We start from the raw sequence: 25613 nt of genomic DNA on the forward strand, positions 1-25613 counted from the left end.
TTAAGCCATGACGTGACGAATGTGGATTGCCGTTGACAATTGAAAATATAGGGTAAATATGGCTCCTTTGACGAAATATCCGTACTATAACTGTTGAACGGACTATTTTGAGGGGTTACAACCATCCCATATCCCATAGCATTTTTTTACAAAATTATGGCATAATTTTACAACTTGAAAAAACACAATTCTTTTAAAGCCTTTGTTTAAAACATGTTTTAAACAGTGTGTTTTAAACAACCATTTGTTTCAAATGCAATCCTAAATCATGTATGCTTTTTTGTTGAGGGGGAGACGTATGCATTCCAAAATCAAGCTTATCTAGAGAGAATTTTCAAGTTAATTAAATCTTTCGAGAATACTCTATAGTTTATGTTGGTTTACGAAATACTTTTGAGTCCCCTTCGAGCTCGCTCCCCACCCTAGTGGAAAATTTGGGGTGCGGCAGTCATGGACCGGGCAAGAATGCAAATCGTTGGGTGCGATAAATCGTCCTCTATAAAAATCGGCAATATGTACATTATGACGTAACAAGCAAATACCGCATCTTTTTTGAAAAGAAGTTTGTTATCTCATTAGGCCTTTTCAGCGCAATCCATATATTGTCTTCCAATATAACTTCTAAAATGCAAAATAAATGTAATCGTGAGTAATCGTGATTACTTTTCCAATGTAATCGTAATCGTAATCGACTACTTCCTGATTTTGCTGTAATCGTAATCGTAATCGTAATCGCGTCATTCGGAAGTAATCGTAATCGCAATCGATTACATTCATGAAGTAATCACCCCATGTCTGATTGTAAGTGAATTCATTCGCTGCATCTGCTTAGAATAAATCGATTGAAAGATTGACGAGACTAACTTCATCCCAGAAGTATAAAAGTCAACTTGAGCGCCTTCGCACAGGCGTTTTATGAACCTTGAGGTAGACTTTGAGGCCGAAATTTGATTCGATTCGTAGTGTCATCTTCGGCTCACACGTAGTGTAGTGATTTTTGTGATGTTCAGGCGAACGCTCCCCACGAATTCCCGCCGACCGGAAATCCTTGGTTGCAGTCGTGACTTCATGGACGGATTACCTTCCAAATTCATCATCATTTCCGCTGGTTCTACGAGAAGCGTATCTGTATCGTCAGTCTGACTGATGCCTACCTGGGCATTTTACGGCAGGCCGTAGCCACACGTAGCTCGGAATTTGAGAAATAAACCTTAATAATGGATGTGAATGCGCGGACTAAAACCATCGATTGTATAAACTAAGCCATAAATGCGTTTGCTTCAGGGTTACAATACGTCCTCTTTTAAGAGAATGTGTTCTCTTTTTTAAAAACTTTGGTTATATGTAGGTGGATATTCGACTGAGATATAAGAAATCAGTACTGTAGTAACGTTCCGGCGGGTATTTCGGGAGTTGAGCCGGTAAGTCGACTTTTTTTAGTCAACTAACGGAGAATTCAACAAAAGTGTATATTTCCGGAGTCGAGTCGGAAAAATGACCTTTTCAGTCAACCAACTACAAACTCGGAATATATTTACGATTTTTTTCGGATTTTACTTCGGTATTGTAAGTCTGAAAATTTTGAAAAAGTGTCCTCTTTTCAGATTCCCAAAATATGGTAACCCTTCACTTTGAAGCATGTTTATTTATGTACCATATTCGCATTCAATTGTTTACTTTTCACAGATATTTGTCCAACTTAGGCGACGCAAAAGCAATGGGCATGAAAAAGGGAATAATCGCCGGCGCTAGTATCGGCTTTTTGTATCTGACCATGTTTTCGCTTTATGCCGTCGTGTTCTGGTACGGAGTGACCCTCGTCGTCGACGTGAACGATCCACTAACCGCAGGAGACATGATGGTCGTGTTTTTTTGTATTCTAATTGCGGCTTACTCCTTGGGGATGGTGAGTGGTCAGCAGTGAGATTGAAGGCAATCGGCATACTAACGATCGATATGGTACATGAGTCGCGATTGGATGAACCACGGGGTGCAAGGCCTGGCCTATAATGCCCAAATGCCCATTGATAGTTGTTTCGTAACGTAACACTTCCCGTTGATTTGTGCGCCGACGCATCTTACCTACAGATATCAAACGGATGAATACCTACTTACAGCTCAAAAAACTTCATATAAGTAGCAAGGCGACTACGAATAATTTAACCATATGCTGGTAAAACAAGGCTTGCATAAAAATTAGAATAGCCATTGCATTTCAGGCTGGGCGTAATTTTGAGTACTTTTCCGCTGCTCATGCAGCTGGACAAAAGATCTTCTCGGTTATAAACCGCATTCCACCGATCGATATCTTCTCGGAAAAAGGACTGAAACCCGGAGAAGTCAACGGCGAAATCGAAATCAGGAATGTCGATTTTACCTATCCGTCCAGACCGGGAGTGCGGGTATGTTTTATGGATAATTTTGTGCGCCTAATTGGAATCGCATTCAAAGAGGACTGAGCGAGTGACAGCACTTTCACTTCGGCGATGTATTAACGGCATCAACAAATGTGAAGTGTGTATTCGCGCATCTATTGCAATCATTGACTGCTGTCATGAAATTACTATTTACTGCATTTGGGAGGATAACAAAATGTGGATATCCATATCCGTGAAAGGGATGTCAAACAAACTGTGAGAACGGTCCATCTATCCTAGAATTTTTCATATTTTCAGTGTTAGGTTCCGATAAGGCCTGGGGAAAATTGTATTTTCATGTTATGGGTGGTCCAAAATGGACCGCATCAGTATTCTTCCTATCCATTCTGGCAACGCTGACATTTAGTGTAATCCTACTCCCTCGACGGCCCCGTAACCGGATCGTGGTCATCTCAACTCTGGCCAAACGGATATGCATTGACCGGACAAACAACATCTTGTGTTACATCAGGTTTTGCGAGATATCAGCTTCACCGCGAACCGAGGACAAACGGTCGCGCTCGTCGGCCAGAGCGGTTGCGGAAAAAGTACCTGTGTCGAACTCATCCAAAGATTTTATGACGTGGAGGTACGCTTTTGAAGTGGCAAGCATCCGGTCGTATATGGGGTATGAAACCTGGCTGGCGTCAGCATAAGCAAATTGCTACGTCAGTTAAAATATAAGACGACGACAGTAGTTATATAGATCGGTCGTGAGGTGGCAGGGGGTTCTTATGGGTGCGGCGGCACGGTGCCGAGAAACTCGTGGTGGCACGGTGACCCTTATCTCTTATGGGTGCGGTGACACGGTGCCATTGTGTCTTATGGCGGGGGTGGCACGGTTACCTTTTCAGGTATAGGCTGCGGCGGCACGGTGTCGTGAAAACTCGTGGTGGCATGGTTACCTTTTCGGGTATAGGCGCGGTGACATGGTGACCTTTCAGGTAGAGATGATTTGACTAACGTTGTTGGTATAGGCGCAGCGGCACGGTGATGTATGGTAAATAGTCACGTGATTGGTACTTAGTTAATGTGTATATCCCAAATTATTATATATGACCGGTCCGAGTCGATCCCAACGTTTACGGTGAGTGCGACAATGATATATCGTTATTCTTATGACCGCGGCGACACGGTTGCGTATCTGATATAGACGCGACATGATAACGTTACAGGTATAGGGATCGCTCACACGGTGTTACATGAAGACGTCGTAGTTCAGTCGTGACAAATGACCGATCGTGTTCTAAGTCTTTCCTCGCTATTGATCGCTAGCTGAATAAGACTTCAGATCGGATTATTCGCACCCTGTATACCGCTGTTTCGCACCTACAGAATAGTCTGCTGTTCAAAGTCAAAACAAGAATCACAAGTATACACATTTATACATTCATTCATTACTGTCAAATCAAACTAAAGCACGCACAATCGTATCATTAACTTTTTTTTTTTTACCATCACCCAAAATAATTCAAGTATTCCTTGGCTGAAAATCGTTGAGTCCTTATTATCAAAAATGTTATGGTGCGGTGTCGGAATCCATTCGCAGGATGTACTAAAGGTAAATTCAGATAATCCACCCGCGATCGCTCACAAGATAATACCTAAGACATAACCATCGCTCGCGACTCGCTGTTACATACATACCGATCGTTAACAATGTAATATTTTGGTAATTGGTTTGCCACAGAGCCGGCGTAGACGGCGATTCGAATACCAACAATAGCAGCGTTCACAAACCAACACTTCAAAAAACGCGTGAAATAGGTTACAAATCCCACGATTGCTCACAAGATAACACCAAAGACATAGCCATTTCTCGCGTCTTGTCATTACATACATCCCAATCGCTACAGTGTAATATGTCGGTGGTTGTTTGTTACTATCAAGTAATAAGTAATGAATAACAGTACCAACGCAGACCGTGATTCGTAAACCAACAATTTGACACTTTCTGGCGGTCGCTATATGTTTTGACACTTTGGAACGTGGTTGACTTTAGTTGTATGATAAGAATCATGCGAACATTCAAGCAATGTGTCAATTTGTCAACTTGAAATGAAACTTACTACACAGCTCAAGTTGATTCGTATCTGAATGTGTTAATTCGGTACAATTCTAATTAATTTGAGAAATGTTATCGTGATCTTTTGATTCGACCGTAACCTGAATATTACTGACGCCGACTTTCAGCCACATTGAATTATTCGCACATTCCGCGCCGCTGTTTTCACACCTATAGAATCAATACCAACTATAACTCTACAAGAATCAAGAATCACAAGTATGTGCATTATACAGTTATTGTCGTTGTCAACTTCAAATCAAACTCTTAATACAAACACACATCTTATCACTTGTCAACTCTATCATGAAAATCCTCGAACCTGTATTATTAAGAATGTTATAGTACGGCATCGGAATCCACTCGCGAGATGTACTGAAGGTAAATTGAGATCACCCAAAATGAAATATTTGGACTTTGACATAGTCTGAATTGCAATAGATTGACAAACATGACTACCAACTTTCAACCCATACATATTTAGAGATTATGCGCATGTTGATTTGAAACAAGTAATGACCATACAACTCTATTCACGACTGAGTTTTCCGTTTGTCAAATAGAGTTTCAGTAAATAATTTCACTGTACTATCATGATATTTAAATGTGCTACTACACACAATAGAATCAATCAATGAAATAGCACCTGTTGTAAATATTTCTTACTTGACAACCACTTGTACATACCGCGATCGAGTTGCGACACGATGAGTTAAATGGGAATATTTCCATCTATTTGTCGAAACCTTGTACAAGCTATCTGGTTATTTTTTCGTTGCAATTGAGTTAACGGAAATAGTATTACGTCTCGACATCTTACCATCTTACCATACTCCAAAGAGCCAACAAGGAAAAACCTTGTCAAGTAAATCGTTTGTAACTCACCCAATCAACTCAATCAGTATCAGTATGAAAACAGTCAAGCATACACGAGTCCATACAATCGCTACAATCTAAAATCCGTAGCAGGTTCGGTTTTAGGCATATACCGTCAACTCGTCTTTTTTGTTCAACTGTAAAAGTCGTTACTATTCTGCGAGACAAAGAAATTACTATGCGGTATATTTTGTAAGATAAAAGTAATTACTTCTCGGTGCCGGCGACTTGAGATTAACATAATACGTTTCAGTATGCGAGATTTGAAAGTCTGCCCAACATGTTGAGAATTCATTTCTTACAATCGAACGCAGGTGTTATATTGAAAATTATCATGATGTAAACATAAGGATTGACACATTGATTTGACACATGTAATAGTTGATCATGACTTGATTATTAAATTATTTGCGGTAATTAGACCCGGCGTTGTGGTAAAGATTATTGTGACAGCAACAAACTTTTCAGTACCATTGTTATTAACATATTGATTTGTAAAACTATACTTGTCTGAAATGTTCTTGATTTGGAAGATATTCCGTGTTGGTACAAATCACTCTGCGTATTGCGGATATCAGAAAATATTTTACAAATGTAATTGTTTCCAGTACCCAAGACTAAAGATGAAACAACAATTTCGTTTGCTGATTAACAACCGGTACAATACTTTATCATCATAAGCCGCGGTGAGAATTGAAACCCTTTCGCGCATTACCCGGTGTCAAGATATCACACTAGGTGAATTGACATACCGCCGCTTGAATAATACCTAATCCGTTCGCACCATTTCACATACTTTGATCATTACAAAAGTAAATTGTGATATGTTTGTTAGATGCACCCAATTCAGTTAGAAATGTCTGGTGCACAACAATTGTAATATCAAAAAAGTACTTGCTACACTGTTATTTGCTAAACGTGTTTTGCATTGTTGTTCATTTGTTGTATTGATTGAAATTGTTCTCGAACCCTCAAATAATAATTCCTGACATGAAACCAAGCCGCTGAAAGTCGTTACCATCACGAAGATACAATGTGTACGATGTTTGTCAAATGTGTCCTACCTGGCCAACAGAAAACAATTTTCACTCACTCGAAATGAAACCAATGTGATGGTCTCCATTCGATATTTTGTTTGTGTCAAATACTTTGCAATGAACACATTTGCGTGGTTGAGCTTTACATCATCAAGCTGTTATTTGTAAATCAAGATTTCGGTAAACTTGTAAATGCATCGTTTAACTAACCGACATTTAGTGATTGGGGAACATATCAGACGATACACATCCATCTCCGAAATACTGCATTGATCTTAATTTCCATCATCGTGATAATTGAAGTACATTTCTTTCGAATTCGTAACAACCGACTATGACATGATAAATTTTTGACAAGTTATGCTTGGTTGGAAGATTGGTTGGGTTGCATATCGCGAAAAAAATAATATACCACTCATATTGATACTGTTACTCCATTGATCGATATTTTCAAACGAGTAAAATTTATTACTTGAGTTTCCCCGCTTAATGTAAATGAAAACTCAACCGTCTTTTAACATCACAAAGACATTGATAAAAAGTAGGCAATCAAACACAACACTTTGTACGACACTAATTATTGTTCCACACATCTCATTTCATACTAAGTGTATACGAAAGATATTCATGACACATGAAAATATTCCCATGCTACAAACCTGTACAATGAGTGGTGGTGCTTTCAAACTGTTTCGATATCACAAGAACTTTATTGTCTGAATGGGTGTTCATGTATCTTAATAATCAAATAGTTCAACACAGAACTAGTACGAACAGAAACATCAGAGTTGTTTACACAAAAGTTTGTATGTGCACAGTATGCGAATACCATGTGTAAGTCCAGCACAATTGCGGTATCCATCCGAGTTTAGTTAACACAAATTTATTACAACGAACCACGTAAACTTTCGTCAAAGAAAAGCATACTCACTTCCAGAGGGCTATGTCAACGCCATAGCAGTAAATCAGCTACTCCAACAAGAAAGTACATATGTTTTTTAGTCACGGTCCTTACATCTTTCACATAGATCAATCTACTTTGCTAACGAAAAGTGCTGAGTCATCACATGATTGCCCTCACAACAAAACAGCTAGAAGATATTATCATACAAAAATATTCCTGACCCTTTGCGCACCAGTGACAAATCATACAACAAACATTTTTTGCGAGTCGAATTGTTGTTCAGTGTCAAGTCTACCTGTTGAAACGTACATTAAAACAACACAGTCACAACTCAATTAAAACCACGAATCTATTTTCATTTCGTCACATATAGAAAAATAAATTTTCTTTCCCCAACACATACTTGTAACCAATCGCTTTCATTAAACACACAACTCCATAAAAGTATTTACTTTCTACAACATAGACATTCCGATCTAGTCAAGAAATATTTTTATTAATCAAAATCATCGACTTCTGTTCGTTAGTGTGTGCATGTCATACCTGTGGGTCCCGTATTAAAATGGACACGACACGACTGAATGTAAGGGGTACAAGTCTATCGCATCGATTTACACGTGGTCTTCGCTACGGTTTCAAAAAACGAATCATCTCTTTTGCATTGATCGAGACCGAGCAAGTTAGTTAATGGCCATGATTGTGTTTGTCATATGCGAATAATAGGGTTACTGTCAAATCTACATACAACAACCTTCTGGCACTCATAATAGCAATTTCATTCTCTCCCTTCGTAATTGTATACTCACGACAAGTATATTGTACAACTCGACAGCTACGTTTAACAAGACCAACGACACTGAGCCCACGACGTTTACCTATGTAAAATTACCACTTTCACTTGGCAGTCCATCGTTTACCTGACTAAACATATCATTTTCCTTTGGAGATCTGACGTTTACCCAGAGTAAGAAACCATTTTCACTTGGAAATATATTTTTCCCTAGGTAACAAACCTTTTTTCACTTGGAAATATATTTTTTCCCCTGGTAACAAACCTTTTTCACTTGGAAATATATTTTTTCACCGGGTAACAAACCTTTTTCACTTGGAAATATATTTTTTCTCTGGGTAACAAACCTTTTTCGCTTGGAAATATATTTTTTCCCTTAGCAACAAACCATTTTCACTTGGCGGGTCGTCGTTTACCTGAGTAAAAATATCATTTTCCTTTGGAGATCTGGCGTTTACCCAGTGTAACAATACATTTTCTCTTGGTCATCTAGCTTTTCCTAGAGTAACAAAACCATTTTTCATTTTGAAATCTGACAAACACACCTGACAATTTGGTATTTGTTGTATTGACGATAGTTTGAAATAGATTACAACGAACAGTGACGGAAATATACACGGGCTACCGGTTTCAGAGTATACCCCCATCAGTCGTATCACATCAATATCATCGATTAACCACATACAATATGCTCTTGTACACCGAAATGCATGTTTTGGAAAATCGGACTATAGGCTTCGATAGTTCTGTGATGTCCGGGATCGTGCTTTGGATTTTCCAGAGTCAAAATGTCTGAATAAAACACCTCCTCGACGATGGTTGGTATGTGGATAACGGTGTTCGGAAAACGGTTGGATTTATGTCACCCATCGCGAGTTTTCCCCCCGCATGTTTACTATATTGTGTCTTTATTGGTCAATGTATGTCTCGACATTCAGTTTGAAATCGGAAACCCTGATAAAGTACGTAACCGGATCCGGATATCAACTCTGAATCGAAAAACCAATGAACAAAGTAAACATGCTACACCCTCTGTTTCCACGAAAAAATACCATCCAGACATACGTCGCGCTTGTTTGCCCACACCAGTATACGCGTAAATGGAGGTGTGTGACATTGCATGCAATGTGTTGGTATACAAACATCGATCCACAGACATTATCATAGCCGGTAGTTTTGATGTAGATCGAATGTCACCTGATAACAATGTCATACCAATAAGCCACATTGCAATGACTCTGGGTCTGCGCTATTACATCGATATTTCGACGCCGTTCACTGATTTACTCGATGGTGTTATCGTGTTGTTACATTGCAAGATAGTCATGACCCTATCTCCCGACAGATCACCCAGACCAATTGGATACATCGTCAATATCCGTCGTGTTGTCGACACCGAAATTTTCTGTTGTACAGCGTTTGACCAATGTGAACTATCGAAGTACGGTGCTCGAAATGATTGCGATCAGTCTTTCACTAAATCACGGGATGTCGCTACTCCCACATAACGACTCCAGGTAAATATCGTGAACAGTGATTCTGAAAATCTCGGACTGATACTGTGATCCAATAAGGTGTGTTTCTGTGGAATCTGCAATCGTACACCACAATAGAACACTACCTCGTGATTTCACACGCAATCATAAAACACACTTTTGTAAGGGTCCAATTCGTCCGGTGACATTTCGAAACGGTCATCGCTACAAGAGATCGGGTTGGTCTCGTCATATCGGTAGCATTTTGACACTGTCATCACCACAAGGCTATTGACGTCGTTTCGGTTCGTCATGTCAATCCGTTTTATAATTTACCGTTTTTCAACTCCCCGCACCATAGTGTTACGACACAGACAAGAAGCATCGGTGGAAATAATAAAACACGGAAGGCACACTTTGGTGTTATTTGACATGGATTTTACACCAGACGAACCTCACATTCGAGCGATGTATTTGAATGGCGATTGTATTATTGACATCGAAGGAAAAGAAATGTATCGATTTATCGGTTTCGTACATATCCAACAAAAACTTGGGTGTATGATTGTGCACGGTTCACATATTTGACTGTGATCACAATATTGGTATGTACTGTAAAGTTCACTTTCTCTGTCAAAGGTAGTCGTGCGAATACCCATGTTATGGTTTCTATGTTTGTGTGTCCCATTCGAATTGTGTGTCCATTCGAATTTGGTGTCAAAATGCTACCGATATGACGAGACCAACCCGATCTCTTGTAGCGATGACCGTTTCGAAATGTCACCGGACGAATTGGACCCTTACAAAAGTGTGTTTTATGATTGCGTGTGAAATCACGAGGTAGTGTTCTATTGTGGTGTACGATTGCAGATTCCACAGAAACACACCTTATTGGATCACAGTATCAGTCCGAGATTTTCAGAATCACTGTTCACGATATTTACCTGGAGTCGTTATGTGGGAGTAGCGACATCCCGTGATTTAGTGAAAGACTGATCGCAATCATTTCGAGCACCGTACTTCGATAGTTCACATTGGTCAAACGCTGTACAACAGAAAATTTCGGTGTCGACAACACGACGGATATTGACGATGTATCCAATTGGTCTGGGTGATCTGTCGGGAGATAGGGTCATGACTATCTTGCAATGTAACAACACGATAACACCATCGAGTAAATCAGTGAACGGCGTCGAAATATCGATGTAATAGCGCAGACCCAGAGTCATTGCAATGTGGCTTATTGGTATGACATTGTTATCAGGTGACATTCGATCTACATCAAAACTACCGGCTATGATAATGTCTGTGGATCGATGTTTGTATACCAACACATTGCATGCAATGTCACACACCTCCATTTACGCGTATACTGGTGTGGGCAAACAAGCGCGACGTATGTCTGGATGGTATTTTTTCGTGGAAACAGAGGGTGTAGCATGTTTACTTTGTTCATTGGTTTTTCGATTCAGAGTTGATATCCGGATCCGGTTACGTACTTTATCAGGGTTTCCGATTTCAAACTGAATGTCGAGACATACATTGACCAATAAAGACACAATATAGTAAACATGCGGGGGGAAAACTCGCGATGGGTGACATAAATCCAACCGTTTTCCGAACACCGTTATCCACATACCAACCATCGTCGAGGAGGTGTTTTATTCAGACATTTTGACTCTGGAAAATCCAAAGCACGATCCCGGACATCACAGAACTATCGAAGCCTATAGTCCGATTTTCCAAAACATGCATTTCGGTGTACAAGAGCATATTGTATGTGGTTAATCGATGATATTGATGTGATACGACTGATGGGGGTATACTCTGAAACCGGTAGCCCGTGTATATTTCCGTCACTGTTCGTTGTAATCTATTTCAAACTATCGTCAATACAACAAATACCAAATTGTCAGGTGTGTTTGTCAGATTTCAAAATGAAAAATGGTTTTGTTACTCTAGGAAAAGCTAGATGACCAAGAGAAAATGTATTGTTACACTGGGTAAACGCCAGATCTCCAAAGGAAAATGATATTTTTACTCAGGTAAACGACGACCCGCCAAGTGAAAATGGTTTGTTGCTAAGGGAAAAAATATATTTCCAAGCGAAAAAGGTTTGTTACCCAGAGAAAAAATATATTTCCAAGTGAAAAAGGTTTGTTACCCGGTGAAAAAATATATTTCCAAGTGAAAAAGGTTTGTTACCAGGGGAAAAAATATATTTCCAAGTGAAAAAAGGTTTGTTACCTAGGGAAAAATATATTTCCAAGTGAAAATGGTTTCTTACTCTGGGTAAACGTCAGATCTCCAAAGGAAAATGATATGTTTAGTCAGGTAAACGATGGACTGCCAAGTGAAAGTGGTAATTTTACATAGGTAAACGTCGTGGGCTCAGTGTCGTTGGTCTTGTTAAACGTAGCTGTCGAGTTGTACAATATACTTGTCGTGAGTATACAATTACGAAGGGAGAGAATGAAATTGCTATTATGAGTGCCAGAAGGTTGTTGTATGTAGATTTGACAGTAACCCTATTATTCGCATATGACAAACACAATCATGGCCATTAACTAACTTGCTCGGTCTCGATCAATGCAAAAGAGATGATTCGTTTTTTGAAACCGTAGCGAAGACCACGTGTAAATCGATGCGATAGACTTGTACCCCTTACATTCAGTCGTGTCGTGTCCATTTTAATACGGGACCCACAGGTATGACATGCACACACTAACGAACAGAAGTCGATGATTTTGATTAATAAAAATATTTCTTGACTAGATCGGAATGTCTATGTTGTAGAAAGTAAATACTTTTATGGAGTTGTGTGTTTAATGAAAGCGATTGGTTACAAGTATGTGTTGGGGAAAGAAAATTTATTTTTCTATATGTGACGAAATGAAAATAGATTCGTGGTTTTAATTGAGTTGTGACTGTGTTGTTTTAATGTACGTTTCAACAGGTAGACTTGACACTGAACAACAATTCGACTCGCAAAAAATGTTTGTTGTATGATTTGTCACTGGTGCGCAAAGGGTCAGGAATATTTTTGTATGATAATATCTTCTAGCTGTTTTGTTGTGAGGGCAATCATGTGATGACTCAGCACTTTTCGTTAGCAAAGTAGATTGATCTATGTGAAAGATGTAAGGACCGTGACTAAAAAACATATGTACTTTCTTGTTGGAGTAGCTGATTTACTGCTATGGCGTTGACATAGCCCTCTGGAAGTGAGTATGCTTTTCTTTGACGAAAGTTTACGTGGTTCGTTGTAATAAATTTGTGTTAACTAAACTCGGATGGATACCGCAATTGTGCTGGACTTACACATGGTATTCGCATACTGTGCACATACAAACTTTTGTGTAAACAACTCTGATGTTTCTGTTCGTACTAGTTCTGTGTTGAACTATTTGATTATTAAGATACATGAACACCCATTCAGACAATAAAGTTCTTGTGATATCGAAACAGTTTGAAAGCACCACCACTCATTGTACAGGTTTGTAGCATGGGAATATTTTCATGTGTCATGAATATCTTTCGTATACACTTAGTATGAAATGAGATGTGTGGAACAATAATTAGTGTCGTACAAAGTGTTGTGTTTGATTGCCTACTTTTTATCAATGTCTTTGTGATGTTAAAAGACGGTTGAGTTTTCATTTACATTAAGCGGGGAAACTCAAGTAATAAATTTTACTCGTTTGAAAATATCGATCAATGGAGTAACAGTATCAATATGAGTGGTATATTATTTTTTTCGCGATATGCAACCCAACCAATCTTCCAACCAAGCATAACTTGTCAAAAATTTATCATGTCATAGTCGGTTGTTACGAATTCGAAAGAAATGTACTTCAATTATCACGATGATGGAAATTAAGATCAATGCAGTATTTCGGAGATGGATGTGTATCGTCTGATATGTTCCCCAATCACTAAATGTCGGTTAGTTAAACGATGCATTTACAAGTTTACCGAAATCTTGATTTACAAATAACAGCTTGATGATGTAAAGCTCAACCACGCAAATGTGTTCATTGCAAAGTATTTGACACAAACAAAATATCGAATGGAGACCATCACATTGGTTTCATTTCGAGTGAGTGAAAATTGTTTTCTGTTGGCCAGGTAGGACACATTTGACAAACATCGTACACATTGTATCTTCGTGATGGTAACGACTTTCAGCGGCTTGGTTTCATGTCAGGAATTATTATTTGAGGGTTCGAGAACAATTTCAATCAATACAACAAATGAACAACAATGCAAAACACGTTTAGCAAATAACAGTGTAGCAAGTACTTTTTTGATATTACAATTGTTGTGCACCAGACATTTCTAACTGAATTGGGTGCATCTAACAAACATATCACAATTTACTTTTGTAATGATCAAAGTATGTGAAATGGTGCGAACGGATTAGGTATTATTCAAGCGGCGGTATGTCAATTCACCTAGTGTGATATCTTGACACCGGGTAATGCGCGAAAGGGTTTCAATTCTCACCGCGGCTTATGATGATAAAGTATTGTACCGGTTGTTAATCAGCAAACGAAATTGTTGTTTCATCTTTAGTCTTGGGTACTGGAAACAATTACATTTGTAAAATATTTTCTGATATCCGCAATACGCAGAGTGATTTGTACCAACACGGAATATCTTCCAAATCAAGAACATTTCAGACAAGTATAGTTTTACAAATCAATATGTTAATAACAATGGTACTGAAAAGTTTGTTGCTGTCACAATAATCTTTACCACAACGCCGGGTCTAATTACCGCAAATAATTTAATAATCAAGTCATGATCAACTATTACATGTGTCAAATCAATGTGTCAATCCTTATGTTTACATCATGATAATTTTCAATATAACACCTGCGTTCGATTGTAAGAAATGAATTCTCAACATGTTGGGCAGACTTTCAAATCTCGCATACTGAAACGTATTATGTTAATTTCAAGTCGCCGGCACCGAGAAGTAATTACTTTTATCTTACAAAATATACCGCATAGTAATTTCTTTGTCTCGCAGAATAGTAACGACTTTTACAGTTGAACAAAAAAGACGAGTTGACGGTATATGCCTAAAACCGAACCTGCTACGGATTTTAGATTGTAGCGATTGTATGGACTCGTGTATGCTTGACTGTTTTCATACTGATACTGATTGAGTTGATTGGGTGAGTTACAAACGATTTACTTGACAAGGTTTTTCCTTGTTGGCTCTTTGGAGTATGGTAAGATGGTAAGATGTCGAGACGTAATACTATTTCCGTTAACTCAATTGCAACGAAAAAATAACCAGATAGCTTGTACAAGGTTTCGACAAATAGATGGAAATATTCCCATTTAACTCATCGTGTCGCAACTCGATCGCGGTATGTACAAGTGGTTGTCAAGTAAGAAATATTTACAACAGGTGCTATTTCATTGATTGATTCTATTGTGTGTAGTAGCACATTTAAATATCATGATAGTATAGTGAAATTATTTACTGAAACTCTATTTGACAAACGGAAAACTCAGTCGTGAATAGAGTTGTATGGTCATTACTTGTTTCAAATCAACATGCGCATAATCTCTAAATATGTATGGGTTGAAAGTTGGTAGTCATGTTTGTCAATCTATTGCAATTCAGACTATGTCAAAGTCCAAATATTTCATTTTGGGTGATCTCAATTTACCTTCAGTACATCTCGCGAGTGGATTCCGATGCCGTACTATAACATTCTTAATAATACAGGTTCGAGGATTTTCATGATAGAGTTGACAAGTGATAAGATGTGTGTTTGTATTAAGAGTTTGATTTGAAGTTGACAACGACAATAACTGTATAATGCACATACTTGTGATTCTTGATTCTTGTAGAGTTATAGTTGGTATTGATTCTATAGGTGTGAAAACAGCGGCGCGGAATGTGCGAATAATTCAATGTGGCTGAAAGTCGGCGTCAGTAATATTCAGGTTACGGTCGAATCAAAAGATCACGATAACATTTCTCAAATTAATTAGAATTGTACCGAATTAACACATTCAGATACGAATCAACTTGAGCTGTGTAGTAAGTTTCATTTCAAGTTGACAAATTGACACATTGCTTGAATGTTCGCATGATTCTTATCATACAACTAAAGTCAACCACGTTCCAAAGTGTCAAAACATATAGCGACCGCCAGAAAGTGTCAAATTGTTGGTTTACGAATCACGGTCTGCGTTGGTACTGTTATTCATTACTTATTACTTGATAGTAACAAACAACCACCGACATATTACACTGTAGCGATTGGGATGTATGTAATGACAAGACGCGAGAAATGGCTATGTCTTTGGTGTTATCTTGTGAGCAATCGTGGGATTTGTAACCTATTTCACGCGTTTTTTGAAGTGTTGGTTTGTGAACGCTGCTATTGTTGGTATTCGAATCGCCGTCTACGCCGGCTCTGTGGCAAACCAATTACCAAAATATTACATTGTTAACGATCGGTATGTATGTAACAGCGAGTCGCGAGCGATGGTTATGTCTTAGGTATTATCTTGTGAGCGATCGCGGGTGGATTATCTGAATTTACCTTTAGTACATCCTGCGAATGGATTCCGACACCGCACCATAACATTTTTGATAATAAGGACTCAACGATTTTCAGCCAAGGAATACTTGAATTATTTTGGGTGATGGTAAAAAAAAAAAGTTAATGATACGATTGTGCGTGCTTTAGTTTGATTTGACAGTAATGAATGAATGTATAAATGTGTATACTTGTGATTCTTGTTTTGACTTTGAACAGCAGACTATTCTGTAGGTGCGAAACAGCGGTATACAGGGTGCGAATAATCCGATCTGAAGTCTTATTCAGCTAGCGATCAATAGCGAGGAAAGACTTAGAACACGATCGGTCATTTGTCACGACTGAACTACGACGTCTTCATGTAACACCGTGTGAGCGATCCCTATACCTGTAACGTTATCATGTCGCGTCTATATCAGATACGCAACCGTGTCGCCGCGGTCATAAGAATAACGATATATCATTGTCGCACTCACCGTAAACGTTGGGATCGACTCGGACCGGTCATATATAATAATTTGGGATATACACATTAACTAAGTACCAATCACGTGACTATTTACCATACATCACCGTGCCGCTGCGCCTATACCAACAACGTTAGTCAAATCATCTCTACCTGAAAGGTCACCATGTCACCGCGCCTATACCCGAAAAGGTAACCATGCCACCACGAGTTTTCACGACACCGTGCCGCCGCAGCCTATACCTGAAAAGGTAACCGTGCCACCCCCGCCATAAGACACAATGGCACCGTGTCACCGCACCCATAAGAGATAAGGGTCACCGTGCCACCACGAGTTTCTCGGCACCGTGCCGCCGCACCCATAAGAACCCCCTGCCACCTCACGACCGATCTATATAACTACTGACGACTCCTCGGTCCCTTGATTTTAGACCGGTTCTTCTTGATGCGGATCAATTAATGATTCAGCGAATACGATATCCACCAGCTTTCTGGTATGTGGCATATATAGTCAAAGTAATCACAGGAACTCTCGTGCACCATGCGCAAGACGCACATGAACTTCACATTTCATAGGTGGTTTTCCGTATCTAAAATTATAAAACAATAATTTTGAATGACGATGTAGGCTACAATCTATCTACCAGTATGGTGAATGTGGATGCTAAATACTCTTCGCTGAACAGTTACTGTCTCTTTGAGCTGGTTGTTGTTGTCATTATTTTCAGTGCGTTGCGACACTATTGACCGATGCAATTTCTTGTATAGGTTTCTGCATTGCAATACTGCACTGCAATACAATATTACAATAGATATATAACTAGAGCTGGACACTATGACTAGAGTACTCGCATCTAAATCCAGTATTAATTCTAGTGTTGAGAGATGATTTTATCTAATACTGAAATCGTACGCTCTAAGCCAGGGGTCGCCAACACGCGGCCCGCGGGCCGCATGCGGCCCGCGAGGTCATATTTTGCGGCCCGCGAACCCATTTGAAATTTTGAATGAATACCGAGTAAATAATATTGAAATGCTGAAATTAATTCCAGTTTCAAAATGTTGTTGTTGATCAAAATAATCTATTCTCATGTGACCTACATTATTTTCACTCACTCGTTGAAAACGCATTGGCGATGGTAATTCCAGTCCCTCGAGAGATGATCAGCTGATAGGAAGTGGTACACTTGGTGACGTAATAATGGACCAGACATTGACAATGATCGAGACGCATAGGCCTACAAACAGTTCGATACTTCCTCACCTCATACGCGTACTAGGTGAGTTGTAGTCTGGAATCGTGTTTCTCGCGATTTTTCTTCCCCACATACTTACGATGCCCAAAAGAAAGATATCGGACGAGAACAGGACATTTCAGGAAATATGGGAACTGAACTATTTCGTTTCAGAGTGCAACGGCCAAATACAATGTCTGGTCTGCTATTCTACCATTGCTGTCCGAAAGGAATACAATGTTCGTCGCCACTATGAGTCTTTACACAAGGATAAGTTTCAAGACTATACCGGAAAACACCGTGAACAGAAGTTGACGCAACTGAAGAATTCTTTGAATAAGCAGCAGAGCCACTTCTCAAATCTGAAAAAAGCAAATGAACTGTCAGTTAAAGCCAGTTTTGCCCTATCTGAAATGATAGCGCAGGACTCGAGACCATTTGTCGAAGGAAATTATGTGAAGCGATGTCTACTGAAGGCTAGTGAAATATTATGCCCAGAAAAGATCAAGCTCTTCGAGGACGTCAGTCTTTCAGCCAATACAGTTGCTCGTCGTGTTACGGAATTGGCTGCAGACTCGTATCAACAACTATCATCAATTGGAAAGGATTTCCAATCATTTTCATTGGCACTGGATGAGAGTACCGACATCACCGACAGCGCTGTCTTGGCTGTATTTGTCCGTGGAGTCGACGGAGATTTTAACGTCACCGAGGAACTTCTGGATGTTCTGCCAATGAAAACTACGACGACAGGGCGAGACATATTCCGCGAGCTGAACAAATGTGTCGACCATGCCGATTTGGATTGGTGTAAGCTGGTCTCAGTAGCCACCGATGGAGCTCCAGCAATGAGGTCAGAAAAAATAGGCCTAGTTGGGCTTCTACGAAACAAGATGACGACATTAGGCGTTCCTATCCATGCCATACATTGCATTATACACCAAGAGGCATTGTGTAGTAAATATTTGGGAATGAGTGGTGTTATGAACGTAGTAGTGAAAACCGTGAATTTCATTCGCTCGAGGGGCCTGAATCATCGTCAGTTCAAAGCTTTCTTAGAAGCCACCGAGAGTGAGTATGGCGAAATATTATACCACACGGAAGTGCGATGGCTCAGTCGTGGTAATGTGCTGAGACGTTTTTTCGCATTGAGAGAAGAGATTGGTTTATTCATGGCGCTGAAAGATGCAGACGTGCCAGAGTTGGGAGACGCACAATTCATTTCTGATCTTGCGTTTTTATGCGATATTACGGCACATCTGAACGATTTAAACACTACATTACAAGGTCGAATGAAAGTTGTAACTGCGATGTACGATTCAATCAAATCATTTATGCGCAAACTGATGCTATGGACAAAGCAACTTGAAGTCGGAAACCTTGCTCATTTTGCAGCTCTCCGGTCGTTGACAACAGTCGAGCTCGAGAATATGAAGCAATATTCTGGTAAACTCATGTTGTTGAATACGGAATTCAATTCAAGATTTCAGGATTTTAAGACTCTGGAAAATGAACTTGATCTTTTTGCTACGCCAATGACTATTGATGTCGAATCAGTCACCGAGGAATATCAAATGGAACTGTTGGATCTCCAATGTGACTCGGCAATGAAGGAAAGGTATTCGGAAGTAGCCTTGCCAGAATTCTTCAAGTACTTACCGCAGCATAAGTTTCCGAAGCTTTCTTCGCACTTCCGGAAGATCCTCGCAATGTTTGGCAGTACGTATGTCTGCGAGCAATTTTTCTCGACCATGAAAATAAATAAATCAGCCTTACGCTCGCGACTAACAGATGAGCATCTCAAAGCAATTTTGAGACTTGCGAACCAACGCTCCATCAGCCCTGACATCGATTCTTTAGTCGCTAGAAAGCGTTGTCAGGTCTCAAGCGCCGCGTATAATTAAATCATATTTGAAGTGATGATCATGATGTTTTTTTTCGTTGTATGGAAATTTCGGTAATAAACAATGTTTCTTTTGTCGTAATTACATGCCTATGGCCACGTTAGGAAGTGCACGATGATGTAGTAGACTCAGTAGTGTTTCATAAACATGCTTTCTAAGCTGTATGGCGTGTTTATCTCGATACTACATTATTGCGGCCCGCGACCTCTTGCAAGTCTAAAAAGTGGCCCGCGACCCCTTTTGAGTTGGCGACCCCTGCTCTAAGCCGTCTTGCTTCAGTTAGGATATTCCTGCCAGTTAGCATAACACCATGTCAACCTTTTTGTTTCATTTTACCGTTGATGATTCACAATGAGCAGACCAGGGGCCGTCTAACGGTAGGTCTATAAAGTAGGCTGTAAAATATCAAATGATAAGCTCACCGAGAGTGGAAACATCTACAATGCCAAAGAAATGCAGGTTGCAAAAAAATTATGACTTTGTAAACAATTTTGGCAATTTTTGCCTAACGTTACAATTTTGACAAAATTTCGACTTATTTTGACATGTCAAATATCGGTCTACTTATAAGGCTCTGTTATGACAAGACAAATATTGTCTGATACATATGGTCGCTAAGTACAATTGTAAGGATGAATTGACGAAATTAAGAAATTATGCAAAGCATAACACTGGTCAACATATATCTTAGGCAGACGAAGTAAGAGTGGTTTTGGGGGCCCTGAAGGGCACTGATTCCAAATATGACCGGTTTTGGGGGCCCTGAAGGGCACTGATTCCAAATATGACCTTGGTTTTTTCAAATTGGCTCTTGTTTTCGAGATAACCCATGGAGCTATTTTGACGAAAATCTCCCATTTTCGCAGTAATGACTAGATAAAAATACGACTCAGTCGTACTTTAATGCTTAAAAATTCAATCTACTTGTTATTTTTACACACAGAAGACTCTTTTACATCAAAATACAGCAACAGCCCTATATCTAGGTGTATTAGACTTATCATAGTTATAGAATTTCACGGATATCATGTCCATAAATAAAACCCAGTCATGTATATAAGTTTTTACCTAGATACTCAAATATCGTGGCATTAATTCAATCAGTTTTACGCCAACCACCTATTGTGAATTTGAAATGAACAGTTGGAATATAATTTTATTGATTTATTTTAAAGCACAATTGTTATTTGTACGTTTTTCGCCTGTAAGCAATTTAGTGCAGTTTCTCGTAAGGTTCCAGCAATGGTCTGCCATAATATGTTCATCTCACCCGCCCTGATATCTTTCTTTTGTTGTTTTGATGTCTTGGTGGTACCTCTTCCCCTGCTAATCAACAAGATTATCAGGAAATATACCAAGATGACTGAACAGGAAGTGAACTTTCGTGCTCGTGTTTGTTCCAAGTTTCCATATGCAGATACGAATTTTCGGACCAACGGTTTAGTTGGGTGCTTTGTATTTATCTAAAAAGTTTTATTTACTACCCCTTAGGAGAAATTCAATGCAGTGAACTCCATCCTAATATGAAATTGCGCATGGAATCTTTCATCCGTATTCGAATCTGAAATCTATCAAAGATACAAGATTCAAGCTTCTCGTTTGATAGGATACTCTTGGTATACCCACTTTGTTGACTCAGCGGGAAATTACATCGTGTAACACGATTTTTGTTCCCGGGTTCTAATTGATATTTCCTTATCACTCTCACTTAGAAACTTCCACTAATCAATATAGTTCATTCCAAACTTTGAATTTGTGGTTAGGAGAGTGATTTTTTGAATTTGTTGTCTATTTACAAGACAAAAGAAATGAGACGCATATCAGTATTGTAGTTGAGCTTTTCAAGGACTAATTTTATAGCTTTATACTCCTTTTTAATCTTGGTAGAATGATCAATTGACACAGGATGTGTATTTCCGTTCTGCAAAAGTACAATTGTTAGGCTTGACAAACTGCTTTTTTGACAAACAAGTAGCCTATTTCGCATCAGGTCATGTTAATATTGATAGAATGACTGAGAACGACATGAGGGTTCTCCATAGTCAATCGTCTAATTATGAGCAGTATAAAATTTAAAAAAAAAACAAGGATTTTCTTCCTACCAAGTGAAATATTCAAGGGTGAATACAGTAATTTTAGGATTTTTAGGGGTATAAATATCTTCTGACCAAGAGCCAATCTGGCGAAACTATAATGTGATATTCACAATCAGCTACCGCGAAAACCTCAGAAACGGCTCTCAGATGTTCCGCCAAATTTTTTTGTTTCATTTTGTTGACCAGTGTAATCATACAGCAATAAAAGTCATGGGATATATGCCTACAGCCGAAAATACCGATTATGTTTGCCTGACTAGATGTTATCGCTTTACAACGCGAAGTGTCGCGCTACATGTTTTTAATTTGATTTGTGATCTATGACTAGTATGGTCTGGTAGTCTCAAAGATGCATATTGATGGTGCGCGAACATGTTTGCGATCTTTGTCTATTCGAATTCAGAAAGGCGCCGTCTTGATGGACGGCAAAAACGTGAAGGACTTGAGCGTCAAATGGCTTCGCGACCAAATCGGCGTGGTTGCCCAAGAACCCATTCTTTTTCACACGACCATCGGAGAGAACATTAGATGGGGCCGCGACGGTGTCAACGAGAACGACATAATCAGTGCCGCGAAAAAAGCGAACGCCTATGATTTTATCGTCGAACTACCCAAGGTATTCGATATATATCGCAAAACCGTCACTAACCACTCACTGTCGAATTTACGCCCTAGCTAGACGCCGCCTGTTACTCATGATACATTTTGTGTATCTGCTTTCAAACCGTCTAATTGGGGGTGGCGATATAGCGTATTGGTATAATCCACAGCTGCAACACCAATGCGTTGCGGGTTCGAGTCCGACCGAGGTCGACTCCAGAATTCCTACTTAAGTGCGGCTAGGTTCCTTGCAATCTCATCCGTGCAAGCGGTGTCATATAAAAGCCTAGAAGTGGGCCGCGCCACAAGTCGTCGTCTACGGAATAAAAATGAAGAAAATTGGCTCGGTTTTAAAAAGTTAAATGATCATAGTAGTCGACAAAACAACATGAATACCATAAACAACCCGTCCAACTGCTTGTTCAATCAGTATTTACGGTACATGTCGTTTCTTTGCAATGATTTCGAATTTTTCGGAGGTTGCCGTATTTCTATATAAATTAGTGTACGTACAGCTACAGAACTATCATCGCCACTACAATCGGCAAGGACCTTCTCTTCACGTGCATAAGTTTAAAATCGCCATGGGCAACGGACATGAGAATGTACAGAAATTTGGCAACAATAAGGGATTTACAACTTTCTACCAAGAGAATGTTAAGTCAGTAAAAAGGTATATTTCATGCGATTTCCCTAGGGCGCGAAAATGAAGCCTTATCGCGCATTATGCAATAACTGCACATTAACAATAAACTCAACTCAATCGCCAACGACATCCCCACTAAGCATATCCACATATAGAAACCAGAAATAATTGTGTGACGCGAACCAGAAAGCTGCAGTAGGAAATAAGTGACTCCGCACTTACGGAGAAAAATTTAACAAAAATATTGGACGCGTTATTACAAAATCCCGGTACATTTCGGCATTTAAATTGACGCCGGTTCTCGAATCGCTGATCTAGTACGAAGCCAATTATATAGGAGAAACGAATCACACAACGCCGCGCACTTGAATCGAAGTCAATTTCTGCAGAAGTTCGACACTCTTGTCGGGGAAAGCGGGGGCCAGCTGAGCGGCGGACAAAAACAGCGCATTGCGATAGCCAGAGTAATCGTACGCGACCCTAGCATTCTGTTGCTCGACGAAGCAACTTCTGCGTTAGACACGGAGAGCGAATCCGTCGTACAGGCCGCTTTAGATAAAGCCTCGGACGGTAATTAATTTTGTGGTGGCAATCTGTAAAATATATGATGAAGCAATTCGAATATTAGGGCGCACGACAGTGGTGATCGCACACAGACTGTCGACGATCCGAAACGCGCCGACAAAATCGTGGCTTTCCACGAGGGAAAGGTGGTGGAGGAAGGAACCCACGAGGTCCTGTTGAAACTGGTGAATGGAGTGTACGCGAACTTGGTTAACATGCAGACTGTCAAAGTGGGGGAATCGCATCTGGAACAAGAAAAAGGCTCTAGTGGTCAGTTGCGACGGCACGTATCGAATATTTTAATCCCCCAAGCTATTCTACTAGAACAGTGGTTCCCAACCTTTTTCCACCCACCTACCATTTCTATGTTTTATGCAGTGCTGGCGTACCACCTACAAGTTTCGCGCGCCGAAGGCGGTCAAAAATGTTCCCACCATCTATATGACGTCATAAGCATGTATTTGACCTATGCGAGGTGTAATAACAAATTCTATCAAACTAGGCATTATCAGTCAGGGCTGATGAGATGCATGGAATTGTTTTTTCACCACCAGTCACAACAAGAACAACAAAATGAATTAACAACGAACAACAGAAGTCAATTTATTTAATGCGATGGCTGCATTTGTTTATTTTCCACTAGCTCAGGGGCGGTCAACCTTTTCGACCAAAGGGCCACATGAGATCATGCGAACCATTGTCAGACCACTTGAATGTTGATGACCTTTTTTAGCCACCCGATAGGAGCGAACCGGATTATGGGTAATGATAAAAACAAGAATTATATCGATAACAATTATGCCATGAAAAGTCAGTGTGCATAGTGCTCTCGTGACGTGACCGCGCCATGCGCGAAAATTTTTCAAAGTTGGTGAGTGAGTTCGTCCAATACTAATGTCACGCGCATATATTGCGGATCACCTCTGTCTACCACTGGACTCACTTGGCGAACACAGGATTATTCGGACATAATAATATCGACGATTTCGGTGAACATGCGTTTATCATTTTGTGCCAACGTTTCATCGCCGATCAACTTCATCTACATCATCATCTCTGCGAGTGCAGACGCGAAGACGGATGTTGGACGGCACGCTCTCTCATAATTGCCAATATAGTCAATTAAGTAGATTGGGCGTATTTTTATATTCAGGAAGGACTACAAAAAGCAAGAAATTGAGTGACAATAAATCGCGCGAAGTGTTAAGAAAAATATCAAGCCAAATAAATCTACAACGAAATATTGTACTTTGTGGTCATATTGGGAGATGTACGAAAAATTTTGCTGGCTCCTGGCTACGCCAATGCGTCGGAACTGGTGTTTAAGTCATCAACTTCCCAGATTTTGGGGTCAGACTAATCAAGTTTTTGGTTGGTCTTGGAAGTTCACAGTAAATTACCTGAGAAATTTGTTATTTGATATTATAACTAATTTCGGGAATCATCTCGCGGGCTACATTTGACCCGCGGCGCGGGCCACGGGTTAGCCACCCCTGCACTAGCTGGACGATGCGTGGCATACGTTTGCTCACAGCGTATCCAAAGTCATGCATGGGCGCAACAAGTCGGTTTCGTTTCTTCGACTTGATAGTTATCAGGGATGAAAATCCTTGCTCGCACTTTCACGTAGAAGGGAAAATTACCAGCTGGGGAATAGCGTGAGAAGCTAGCGTCGAATACGAGGAGGCGATGCTACAAAAAACTCAAAATCAACGCCACCTGAACTAATAACTCACTTTGGTTGAAAAAAAAAAACAGAATCCACTCGCGTACCACCTGGAAGACCTTCGCGTACCACTGGTGGTACGCGTACCACAGGTTGGGAACCACTGTACTAGAACTATATGTTACGAAATATTCTAGGCCGATATTGATATTGTTTGAAATCTGGAATGGATGCACACATGTTATAACTAGGGAATGTTTTTGTTGCTCTAAAATCGCGAGAAAGTTGCATTTAATTTTAACA

General features: G+C 39.8%; 1 protein-coding gene and 1 pseudogene across 2 annotated transcripts in view; one reads left to right on the forward strand and one right to left on the reverse strand.

Annotated features, from left to right (window-relative positions):
• LOC145433757 (prefoldin subunit 6-like) overlaps positions 1-25613 on the reverse strand; it is a 134908-nt gene that overhangs the window by 89445 nt on the left and 19850 nt on the right. The gene's annotated exons all lie outside the window — the stretch shown is intronic.
• The window catches only part of LOC145433747 (phosphatidylcholine translocator ABCB4-like), a 38399-nt pseudogene continuing 14069 nt past the window's right edge, over positions 1284-25613 (forward strand). The window contains exons 1-6 of the transcript XR_013913181.1: positions 1284-1906; positions 2220-2402; positions 2890-3006; positions 22238-22450; positions 23470-23650; positions 23709-23914. The product of XR_013913181.1 is annotated as a phosphatidylcholine translocator ABCB4-like (transcript). The remainder of the gene's footprint in view (positions 1907-2219; positions 2403-2889; positions 3007-22237; positions 22451-23469; positions 23651-23708; positions 23915-25613) is intronic.

This window comes from Botryllus schlosseri, chromosome 2, assembly GCF_051294905.1.
Source record: "Botryllus schlosseri isolate E-star chromosome 2, Bs_hap1, whole genome shotgun sequence".
Classification (NCBI taxonomy): Eukaryota; Metazoa; Chordata; class Ascidiacea; order Stolidobranchia; family Styelidae; genus Botryllus; species Botryllus schlosseri.